General features: G+C 36.6%; 1 long non-coding RNA gene across 1 annotated transcript; it reads left to right on the top strand.

The window, feature by feature from the left end:
- The first annotated feature begins 320 nt into the window (after nt 1–320).
- Nucleotides 321–10,952, top strand: LOC114098026 (uncharacterized). Its single transcript, XR_003583675.2, has 3 exons — nt 321–485; nt 1,955–2,041; nt 10,774–10,952. It is a non-coding gene; the product is annotated as an uncharacterized lncRNA (long non-coding RNA).
- Nucleotides 10,953–12,338: the final 1,386 nt, after the last annotated feature.

The raw sequence follows: 12,338 nt of genomic DNA, 5'->3' as shown, positions 1-12,338 counted from the left end.
GGTCTTGCTAAATTGCTTAGGGCCTTGCTAAGTAGCTGAGGCTAGCATTGAACTTGTAATCCTGCCTCAGTCTCCCGAGCCACTGAGATCACAGACATGTACCACTGCACCTGGCTTCTAGCCTTTTTTATTTTTTAATTTCAAGACAGGTTCTCACTGAACTGCCCAGGTTGCCCTCCAACTTGCAGGCATCCTGCCTTGTTCTCCCAAGTCACTATACCTGGCTAACCAATAGTCTTTTTTTTTTTTTTTTTTTTTTTTTTTTTGCTATTGAAAGAAAAGCATGGACAACTTTCCCCTGAACTTTCAGGAAAGTTTTTGTTGTGCTTGATAAGAGTTATTATAATGTGTTCTTTATGTTTAGTTTGTTGGATATTTTCCTCTTCCAGGAATGCACAAGCAATGGTAGGAGGCATCAGACCCTTCTGATGCCTGAAGTCCCTTGGCTGGACCTCCCACTGCCACCACCTTAAGCACCAGACACGGTGAGCTATTCTCAGTTGTGGTACTGGGGACTGAACTCAGGGTCTGGGTTCAGGCCAATGGGTTGACATTGATCTGAATCCCCACTGGCTACACCCCTACCCCTTTTTTAAATTTTTATTTTGAGACAGGGTCTTGCTAAGTTGCCCAGATGGACTCAAATTTGTGATCCTCTTGCCTCAGCCTTCCAAGTAGCTGCTGGGATTACAGGTGTATACCACCCCACCTGCCTGGCTTTATTATTTTTAACTAAAACATGTAATTTGGATTTATATAGGCAAACAAACATGAATGTAAATTTAATTTTTCAATGATTCAATCAATAGTTAACTCATAGAAAAGAAAGTAGGTTTCCAACTAATTTGACTCAAATTGAAAAAAAAATATGCAAAAATATGCCCAAATTGGATAGTGAATAATTGATGAAGATTCCATTTTGTTTAGTCAACCATTTAATCTACTATATAACTTATTAATTATTTCAGGTAAAACTCTCAGGTTGTAATTTTATGTACTTTTTGAGATTTTAGGCTTCTTAAACACATTGTACAACTAAAGTTATTTTCAACAGTAAGGAGTTGATCTTTTTCTAAAACTCTATAACTTATATTGGTAAGATAGATAATTTTTAAATATCGTTTTATTAAACAGCTTTATTTTAAAAGATAAGTTTCCAAACTTTCTGACAGCACAGGCGATTTTAAATATGGGAGAATGTGTCATGGTGCGTCTTTGATTCAATGAATTGATTCTCCTACCAGTCATCCAGTGGATATTCTAAATTTCAGAGATAGAACTAATTTTATTCCTTTATAGTCAGCTGTTAATGGTGACCAGTTTTAGGAAACAAATACATACAAATGAATTGTTAATGCTCTTGAATATGTGGGGGGAGCAGGGAGCAGAACCCATCAAAGTTTCCTTTGGCTGTACCAAGCCCTTGGGAGCAGGCAGATTCAATAATTGCAGGAGGGAGACTAGATTTCCTCCTGAGCTGTGAGTCTTTGAGTAATTTACTTAACCAGTCTAAACATTTAGTCCCCTTGTTTGTTATCTGAGGAAAATATCTACCTTGCAGAGTATTTGTAAATATTATAAACATCATATAAATTATTAATCATATTGTTTTTCACAGTAGATGTTCAATAAATGGTGGCTGGATATCTGAGCGTGTTGTTTTGCACTTTCCTCAGACTATAAATTCCTTGAGAGTAAGAATTACAGCCCCAGGTACAGTTTGTCCCATACTGCTGATGATCAATAAATATTTGAGCTAAAATTTCATTTTTGAAAGGCTTTTAAAATAATCTCTCCTTCAGAGTTTTAGCTTTTTGCATCTGACTTGTCTTTCCCTTCAAAGTCCTAAAATCTAATTTCTTGGTATTCAAGAGCATTTTCTCGTTTCTTTTTTTTCTTTTATACTGGGGATTCAACCTAGGGGTGATTTAACAGCCTTTTTTTTCCCCCCTAGTTGCTCTTTTTGTGGATAGAAGTCCCAGTTGGCTTGCTGCTCTTCCAGGATATTGTTTTGGAGCTATGGATGCTATGGATCATTCAGGTAGTGTGGCTGCTGATGATGGGCACTAGAACATCTTTAGGAATAAGGGACCACATCTCTCCCATAAGCCCTTTCTCATTACTTTAACCCTAATTAGCAGGCTACATAATCTTGCTGGTGGATTCCTAAAATTGTGTGTGTGTGTGTGTGTATGTGTATATATATCCAATGGACTTCATTTTGTTTATTATATGTGGTGCTGAGATCGAACCCAGGGCCTCACACATGCTAGGCAAGCGCTTTACCATGGTGCCACAATCCCAGCCCCCTAAAATTGTCCTTTTGTTGTTGTTGTTTTTCCCTAAAATTGTGTATTAAAAGGCTTCCCTACCTCCCTCCTTTCCTTCCACTGCCACACCAAACGTAAATCCATTCCCTCCCTGACCTAAAGGACTGCTTTAACAATGCCACTTTCCTGTTTAAGAACCATAATAGACAACTAGTGAATATCTATTTAGTCTCTTCCATCTTTAGATCTAGCTTTCACTCCCTGTCCTTTCTCCTCCCTCCAACCAGTTATCAGTCTTCCCTATTCCTGTTTAATGCTTCTATTCTAGTTCAACAGGGCTACTTGCATTGATTTGTTAATACACGAGTGGGCCAGATGTTGTGTAAAGGTGTCTGTATGTTTACACCTTGATTCTCCCTTGTTTGCAGGGGCTAGAAACCTGGGAGTAACTTTTCTCATATTCTCTTGTCAGCAGGGTTTCAGGTACACTTTGAGCTGTGCCAAGCAGATATCTTGATGAGAGATTTGGAAGGCAGAAGAGAGTGGGCTACCATCCTTGGCTTTTTCTTCTATTAGTGGTTTTGGGCAGACCTTGAAGTCGGCAGGGTTCCCAGCAGCCTCTGATTCTGGGAGGCAGAAGCTCTTTGATGCTTTGTGTAAGGATGTGCCAGGCACCATCTAGCTCACCAGGGAAGGTATAGAATGAACAAATAATAAGTCCAGTAAAATAAGCTCTCATTAACATACTTCCGACTCAACCATTTCCTTCGTTTTTATTTGTGATTGAAAGGAAAACAGCTCAGGAATTTGGAGGAAAGCTAGGTGTTTTAAAATAGCAAGTAAGTAGTCAACTACTAGACCAAGAGCTTTTCTTTCTTTCTTTCTTTCTTTCTTTCTTTCTTTCTTTCTTTCTTTCTTTCTTTCTTTCTTTCTTTCTTTCTTTCTTTCTTTTTTTCCTCCTCCTCCTCCTCCTCTTCTTCTTCTTGCCTCTTTTTTTTTTAATTGGGGATTGAACCCAGGGGCTCTTAACCACTGAGCCATATCCCCAACTCTTTTTATATTTCATTTTTAAAGCAACTCCTTAAGTTGTTTAGGGTCTGCCCAAATTGCTGAGGCTGGCCTTGAACTTGCAATCCTCTGATCCTCCTCCTCAGCCTTGGAGGCGCTGGGATTATAAGAGTATGTGACCCAGCATCCAGCCAAGAATTCTTTTTCCAATGTTACTGCTTTTATCTATGACAAAAGATAGTTGGGTTTTCTACAAGGAAAATAGTACAATTGGGACATAAGAGATATATTGGATAGAGTGATATTTCTTTATCATTTTTCTCATTTAATATTATACTGAATATTATAGGAATTTCAAATGTGTTACTTAATACACATTTATCTGAATTTAAAAAATTAAAGAGGGACATTCTTTACATGGAGGTACTTGGAAATTCTTTAAAATACATCATACATATATAAATTTGATTTATCCATTTCATTTCTACACCCACTGTCTACCCCCCCCCCCCCTCATTTCATTCCTCCATCCATTAGGTCTGCCTCCCTCCTCTGCTCCCTCCCCCATTCTCCTTCCTGTTACTCTATTGTTCTTTTTTCACTCGTTTATTTGTTTATTTTTAATTTGTGCCTTATAGACACATAAGGGTGGAATTCACTGTGGCATATTTGTACATGCTCATGATTTTGTTAAATCATTCTGAATTTCTTTCCCTTTTCCATCCCTCCTCCCTCCTTCGTTCTCTATCTCCTTCTATCCCACCGATCTTCCCTATATCTTTATGATATCTGATACTGTCACATACACACTTTTTTTCCTATTATTTTACTCTAGCTTCTGCATATGAAAGAAAATATTCAACCCTTGATTTTCTGAATCTGGCTTTTTTCACTTAGCATGATGTTCTTCAGTTCTATCCATTTACCAGCAAATGCCATAATTTCATTCTTTATGGCTTAGTACAACTCCATTGTGTATGTGTACTACATTTTCTCTATCCATTCATCTGTAGATGGTCATCTTGGGTGCTTCCATAACTGGGCTATTATGAACTGCTATAAACATTGATGTGGCTGTATCACTGTAGCATGCTGATTTTATTTCTTTTGGATAAATACCAAGGAGTGGGTGATATGGTAGTTTCATTCCTAGTTTTCTGAGGAATCTCCATATTACTTTCCAGAGTGTTTGTACTAATTTGTAGTACAATTCAATAATGTATGAATGTACCTTTCCCCCTACATTCTCACCAGCATTTATTATTTTTTGCATTTCTTAATAACTGTCATTCTGACTGGAGTGATATGAAATCTTAAAGTAGTTTTGATTTACATTTCTTTGATTGCTAGAAGTGTTGAACATTTTTCACATATTTGTTGGCCATTTATGTTTCTTCTTTTGAGAAGTTTCTGTTCTTTTGCCCATTTATTGATTGGGTTATTTGTTTTGTTTTGTACATCCCCATTTCTAAAGTGGAAAATAGGAAGAATTTTTCAGATAATTAGATAACAAACTCATTCATAGGTATATTAAGGTATTTAACTAGGTCTTTGAGGGCTTTCTAAATTATTCTTACCCTTTATTTTCTATTTCTTAAAAAATAGCGATTAAAATTTTAAATCTATTATTAACTACACAAGGAATTCACATTACAAAAATTCATATTAAGTATACCGCATTGCAAACATTTGAACCAGTAGAGATCAAGTGAAGGTCTCCTAAGAGTGTTTTTCTCCTTTATGAAAGATAAGGATCTGAGCACACAGACCCTTTTGCCACTGTTACTCCCCGAGCTTTATTATTTATGTATTATGCCAACTCTAGTATTGTTATGGTTGGCAAAAAATTTTAGTATTTTGTAACGTTAAGTTTTAATGCTTGTAGGTTAATTCTAAACAATGAAAAGTCAGGGCTGGGATATAGCACAGTGGGGGAACACTTGCCTAGCATGCACCAGGCTCTGAGGTTGATCCTAAGCATTGTGAGGGGTAGGGGAGGATAAAGAGCAACAGTAGTACTCATGACTACACAAATATCGCTCACTGCTGAGGTAAACAGTAGGATGTATTTCTTTCTGTATTGTTCTAGTGTTCCCTGTTGGCTGGCAAAATTTTTTAAATTACAGGGTTTTTTAGTGTAATTTAAATTAGTCTGTTCTCATCAACCAGTTGCTCAAGGTCATGGCACATTTTAAAATCTTAGCATCAGACCTTTTCTTATGGAGTTTTGTTTTTATTTTTCCTTGAGTTTCTAATTACCTTTGTCTCATTTTTTTTTTCTCTCCTTCTATGTGTAAAAACCTATGACATAGATGCACTGTCATTTACTTTACACTTCAATATTGTTGAACATTTTAGGTCATTTTCCTTTTTGTCCCATAGGAATGTTTCAATGAAAATTATCAAAATGCATATTGTGCCTGTGCATTTTTTGGGTTCGTACAAATTTCTATAAAATAGAAATCTAAAGGAGGAATTGCTGGGTTGAAGAGGATATTCAATTTAATAACGACTGGTAAATAGCCTTCAGAACAGCATTACCATCTACTGTACAGCACCTCTTAGCCTTTATTAGTCATTTTTATTTTTGCCATTTATCTCATTGCTGTTTTAATTTGCTTTTGCCTCCTCTATTACTGAGGGGAAAAAAACATTTTCATAAGCTATTGATACTTGTAATACGTTATTATTGTTATTATTAGGTCTTTTTATTTTTAGGATATTTTATGTATTTTGGATGTAAGTTCTTTTTCTCAACAAGTTAGGCATATATCCTTCTAGCATACCAATTGTCTTTTAACCATGCAGTGTTTTTGTCAAAGAGAAGCTTTAGTTTTCAGGTAGCAGAAAAAATCAGTTTTTTTCCTCTAGAGGCTTTGTATGGTGTCTTACTTCAGATAGGCTTCCCTAGCTCACAGTAATAATAATACTCTCCTGTTTGCTTGAAAATACTTATACAGATTTCTTTTAATATTTGGCACTTTACCTTCTGTGAAATTATATATATACACACACACACACACACACACACACCGAGGTGATCTTCATTTTGTATGTGCATAAGACAAGTGATATATGAATATTACAATTTATGAGCAGAAAGGCCCTACAGTAACTGATATGCTCAAATTCGGGACCCCCAAAAGATCACCAGAGACCAAGATAGATGTAAGCAGCAAAGAGATGTTTATTGTGATCTAGCTCGGTCCTCTACTCACACAGCAACTGGTGACGGTGACGCTGAGTGGCCCTGAGCCCAGGATTTGCAGCGGTTTTATACACTCTTTGGGGAAGACAGGGACTTCACATAATCATAGCATCTCTTAGCAAATCATCACACACTGCGGGAAAATCAAATAACAACTCTAAAACATGATTAGCACATTAACTTGCCGGAACAAGTTGGGTAAGGGTGATTGGTTAGTACAAGAGGGGGATTCCTTTGAACTGATTGGTCAACCACCATAAACTACTGGGAGGGTCATCTGGTATTCCAGGTATTTTCCCTGTCTCATGCTGATGGTGGTTGCTAGGGGGTTGCTATGGGTCCCCACCTAGCCTGACTGAGTCAGGGACACCTGGCCCCACAGATCTCTCCTGTTATTTGCAGACAAACAACTCAGCAGGGTGGGTATGTGCCTAGGAGTGTCCTTGGGTTTTTCCAAGGACAAGGGCCACGCCCCCTTCCTTGGATAGGCTTTGCTCTGAGGTAGAGGCTAGTTTCTCAAAAATGGAGTCACATCAGTTTCTCATAACAATTCTTCCCTGCATATTTAAAATTATGCCCCTCTCTCTTTCTTATTTCTCTCTCACACTAAAGGCAACACTGGCCACTGTATGACATGCATTATGGACCTCGCTAATGTTAAGAGCAATCCCAGTGTCTACTAAATATCCATTCCTTTTTATCTCTGTGGAAGCCATTACTAGTGCTCATCAGTGTCCAGTTCTCTCCTGGGCACAGAGATGATTATTTCTTAGATCCCAAGTAGTTAGTTGGGGCCATGTGACTAATTCTGGCCAATGACTCTAGAGAGGAAGCAGTGTGTCATTTACAGGTCTTTTCAGGCAGAGGTAGAGGTGGAGAGCCCTGAGTGACCTTGTGGCTTTTGTTCTGAGCTCTCCTCAGGGAGGGTGGGGCCTCTGAGGAGAGGAGGCACTATGTGGAGGACAACTGCCAGGCTGAATAACTGAACCTACAGAGGACTTGCTGTAAAAGAAAATATTCTGATACATTAAGCCACTAAGATATCTGGGCCTATTTATTACCACATTGGAAGGCAAATGAGTAAGGTATGACACTATTTCCTGGGCAAACTTGATGCTTTTTTTTTTTTTTTTAAGTTGAGAGTTAGCAAACTTTAACACTGTATCACTTGAAACAAATCATTTGCAAAATACCTTATAATTGATTTGAGAAATACCAATATCATTTAATTCTTATTTAGGGATATTTACTGAGCACCTACACAGAACCAGGCACTGTGAGTACAAGGCCAACACAAGAGACTGACCTTTCTCCTCTTGGAGTTTGGCAGTAATCCCATAGAGGAGGCTGTATGGGGGGAATTGTAAAGGGTGTGGCTTTGGAGCCAGATGCCTTAAATTTGAAACCTGGCTCTGCCTTTTACTAGCTAAGTACCCTTAGGCACGTTAATTAACCTCTCAGTGCCCCCTTTCATCATCAGTACAATTAAGAATAAATGAAGTAAAGCATGTAAAATGTTTAGCACAGGGCTTGACAATATGCACTCAGCAAATATTAGTTATCACCATTAGGATCACAAACCTGGAATATACCCGGGTGTGTTAGGGGTAATGTAGAACTATGCTCCCAAAACATAGAGCCAACATCATCAAATCACATCTCCAGCCTCGAAATTTATCTCCTACGTCAATATGGCATACTTGCCATTAGAAAACTGGCCCTGGCCAGGCGTGGTGGCACATGCCTATAATCCCAGCAGCTCAGAAGGTTGAGACAGGAGGATCGAGAGTTCAAATCCAGCCTCAGCAATGTCGAGGTGCTAAGCAGCTCAGTGAGACCATGTCTCTAAATAAAATACAAAACAGGGTTGGGGATTTGGCTCAGTGGTCAAGTGCCTCTGGGTTCAAACCCCAGTACCAAAAAAAAAAAAAAAAAAGAAAGAAAGAAAACTGAAGTTCTAAGGCAGTAAGAAGTTGGTATCATGAAAAATATCTTGTGCTCTCATTCCTTTATTTTTATTTATTTATTATTATTTTATTTTATTGTAGTACAGGGATTGAACCCAGAGTGCTTAACTACTTCATTTTTAAATTTTGAAATAGGGTCTTGCTCAGTTGCTCAGGCTGGCCTTGAATTTGCCGTCCTCCTGCCTCAGTCTCTCAAGTTCCTGGGATTACAGGCATTAACCACCATGCCCGGCTCATTCCTTTACTTTTAATGTTTAATTTTTAATGATCTGGGGAATCTGGCTTAAAACAATCTATTTTTAGATGGTCTGTAAAAAAATGATGTCTAGTTCATGAACTAGCTTAAAAAATATAAGAACATTGCATATTGAGTTCATAGATAAACATTGCACATATATAATAGCTAAAACCATGTAGATACATACACATCTAAATGTAGCACTTTCTATGGAACATTCTAGATTTATTTTGAACCCTGAACTTTATATTTACCTGTTACCCAAGGTCACAGAACTAGTCAGTAGAAGAGATGAGATTAAAATCACAAAATCAGCAAATGCTCTTTCCATCACCACCCTGTGTCATAGAAGAAATAATCACCTTTGGCTCACTAGAACTGCAGTCAACAAGGAAAAGATAGTAATATATTACACATGCCTACAGTTTTATTGCTAGACCATATAACCTTATCTTCAATGGAGGTTTCAGTATTTTCTCTGTAAATACAAACCACTTCCTTTGTGCACCACTATAGCTAAATTATTAATAAACATAGTAAAGGCAAGGTCTTTGGTGAAACTGTAGATCTAATATTAGGTCAATTACAAAATCTCACACCTTTCCTTCTATATAAAACTGCTATATGTTTTTACTGTTATAGCCCCTTCTACTGTATCCTTCTAAACCACTAATCAAATTCCTCAAGTGGAGGGAAACTAACTAACATTTACTGTGAAATTCACATTTATATGTTTGGAACCGTCTTCACAGAAACATAGATCTTTAACAAATACACAATTAATTCAAATACACACATCATACAAGCTTTTATTTTAATTTTATAGACCACAAACACAAAAAATACTCACAGAAAAGTGTATCAAGGAAAAGAACTACAAACTTCTCATCATCTTTATTTTTGTTTGGGCTGAAGTTTGGATCAAGAGAAAATCACTACCTGGTAACAAGTTGCTCCCAGAGCCATAAAACTTCTAGATTTGTATGTAAATGTGTTGTATGTATGTGTCGATTACAGTTGAAATGAGGTTTGCTGTCAAAGTATTCGAAATATGATTAGCAAATTAAAAAAAAATTTCTATGATCTCACTATCCATAGAAAACTACTGTCAATATTTTGATGTATATATTTTCAGAATTTTTTCTATGTGTATTTATACATGTTGTGACTATTTTTCTATAGATGTATGCATCTCCATTGTCATTGCTAAATGCCATATATTTTCCCCTTGCGCCATAAACATATACTGTAATAAAATATCCCCTTGTTAGTCAACTTTACTATCATAAATCAATAAATCTATAAATCAATGAATCAAATCAATTTAAATCTATATATCAATAAATCAATTCAATTTAAATTTATAAATCAATAAATCAAATCAATTAAATTTAATTATTGGTAGAATTGCTGGTAGAATTGCTGAGTCAAATTCTTCAGTACAAGGTACCAAAACAATCCCAGGTAAAATCATGTAGCTAGGTCTGCTGTTCTTCCAGGCTGGCTCCTTGTCCCTCCATTCTCCCCTAGGAATGGTAACCTTGAGGAACATGGATATAGGAATCTATGGGATACAGTTATTGGCATTTGAATCTCAATTCTGATTAGTACCTAAAATAATTACTAGGTGTTCATGGGATATGGATAGTTAGTTTTAATCTCAATTCTGACTAATACTTAATTCTGTGAAAACCATTTCCAGTTATGTACTCTCTAAAATGGAGGTTTGACAGGTCAGCTGTTTATCAGAATTACCTGAGAAATTTAATATATGCTCCTGGATCTTGTCCTACAACATGAATGGAAATCTCTAGGATAGTCCTTGAGAACCTGCCTTTTTGAAAACTCCCTGGACTTCCACCGCGTTGCAGTCTGGGACCCACTAGGCCAAGCTGCCTCCCAGGCCTCTCTTCTGCTGGAACCCATTCATACTTTTCACTATCTTGTTTTGTACCTCCAGGCTCCACACTGCTTTCTCTACAGTCCAGTCCAATTGTGTGTAATGGTAGAGGAAAAGCAAGGGGAAATGATGAAATAATGCACCCATTAAAATGAAAAATTCTTGAATCATTTTTTAAAAAGGAAATGAAGCCAGTCATGGTGATACACACTGCAATCCTGGGGACTCACGAGGCTGAGGTGGAAGAATCGCAAATTTGAGGCCAGAATCAGCAACTTAGAAGAACTTGTGTCAAAATAAAAACATTTTTTTTTTTAAAAATCTGGAAATATAGCTCAATGGTAAAGCACCCAGTGATCAATGCCCCAAATCTGAATGAAATAAATAAGTAAATAAATACATTTAAAATGATAAAAAATAAATAAAAAGTAAGTTAAAACCAGTTGAAGTAATCTCATTTCTGCTTCTTCTTATTGGCTTAAATGTTGATTAACATTTTATTAAATTTCAAAGCCTGATTGAGGTTTTTTTCTGGTGTTTAAGCAAGTACGATGTAACAAATGGCAAGTAGGATGTCCAGTTTACAATTGAAGAGTCCAAAGTCTCTTGTAGTTCCTAAAGTCTATGATTTTGTTTCCGATACTGTTATAGATGCTAGAAAAATACACACACAGTTGACAAGTCCAGCTCTCTCACTCCATAGGGAACATGCTAATATAAAAGATTTATAGAAATGCAGCTATTTCTAGGGGAATGAAGGTAATATACTGATTCACAGGCCCAGTCAGTCAACCAATAATAATTTAGAATGCAGAGTTTATTTATGATCTTCTGTTTTCAACAGTTTTTGAATATCTGATCAATAAAGCTAATAGAAAAGGCTCAGAATACATATGTAATAGTTTCATTTCTCATTCCTCAAGAGCAGAGAAAAATATCTCTAACTCACCTCAGTTTCTCAATCTTTACATCTTCCAGTTCTTGAAAGAAATAAAATCAGTGATTCAGAGTAGAATTTTAGAATCTATGGGTTTTTGAAAAGTAAATAGTAATGGAATTTGCTGAGCATGGTGGCACCCACCTGTAATCTCAGTGGCTCAGAAGGCTGAGACAAGAGGATTGCCAAATTCAAAGTCAGCCTCAGCAACTAAGCAAGGCAGGCCCTAAGCAATTTAGCAAAACCATGACTCAACATAAAATGTTTTTTAAAAAGGGCTGGGGATGTAGTTCAATGGTTAAGCACCCCTGGGTTCAACCTCTAGTACCAAAAAATAAAGAACTAAATAGTAATGGAAATTAACTTTTCTTCATGATTATAGTAAAATGAACATTATGCCTATTGATGCCTATAGGACAAAAAGAGGTCACAATTTTTTAAAAATATTTACTTTGTAGTTGTAGTTGGACACAATACCTTTATTTTATTTATTTTTATGTGGTGTCAAGGATCAAACCCAGGGCCTTGCACATGTAAAGCACATACTCTATGGCTGAGCCACAACCCAGTCCTGAGGTTACAAATATTTTGAGACCTATAAATATCATTTTATGTGAAAAGAACTTCATTATATCAGTTTATTAATTAAGACATGTTTAACCATGAGATTCTAATAAAAATCTGAGCCTTTGATTCCGAGATTGTACTACTATGATAGTATCTGCATTTTCAGTGGATTCTTTCTATCAAATATTAGTTCTGTCATGGATGATTATAATTATACAATATTCTCTTCTGTACTCTCAATCA

Source organism: Marmota flaviventris, chromosome 8, assembly GCF_047511675.1.
Source record: "Marmota flaviventris isolate mMarFla1 chromosome 8, mMarFla1.hap1, whole genome shotgun sequence".
Lineage (NCBI taxonomy): Eukaryota > Metazoa > Chordata > Mammalia > Rodentia > Sciuridae > Marmota > Marmota flaviventris.
The sequence above is the reverse complement of the archived record's forward strand: the minus strand, read 5'-3'. Positions and strand labels throughout refer to the sequence as shown.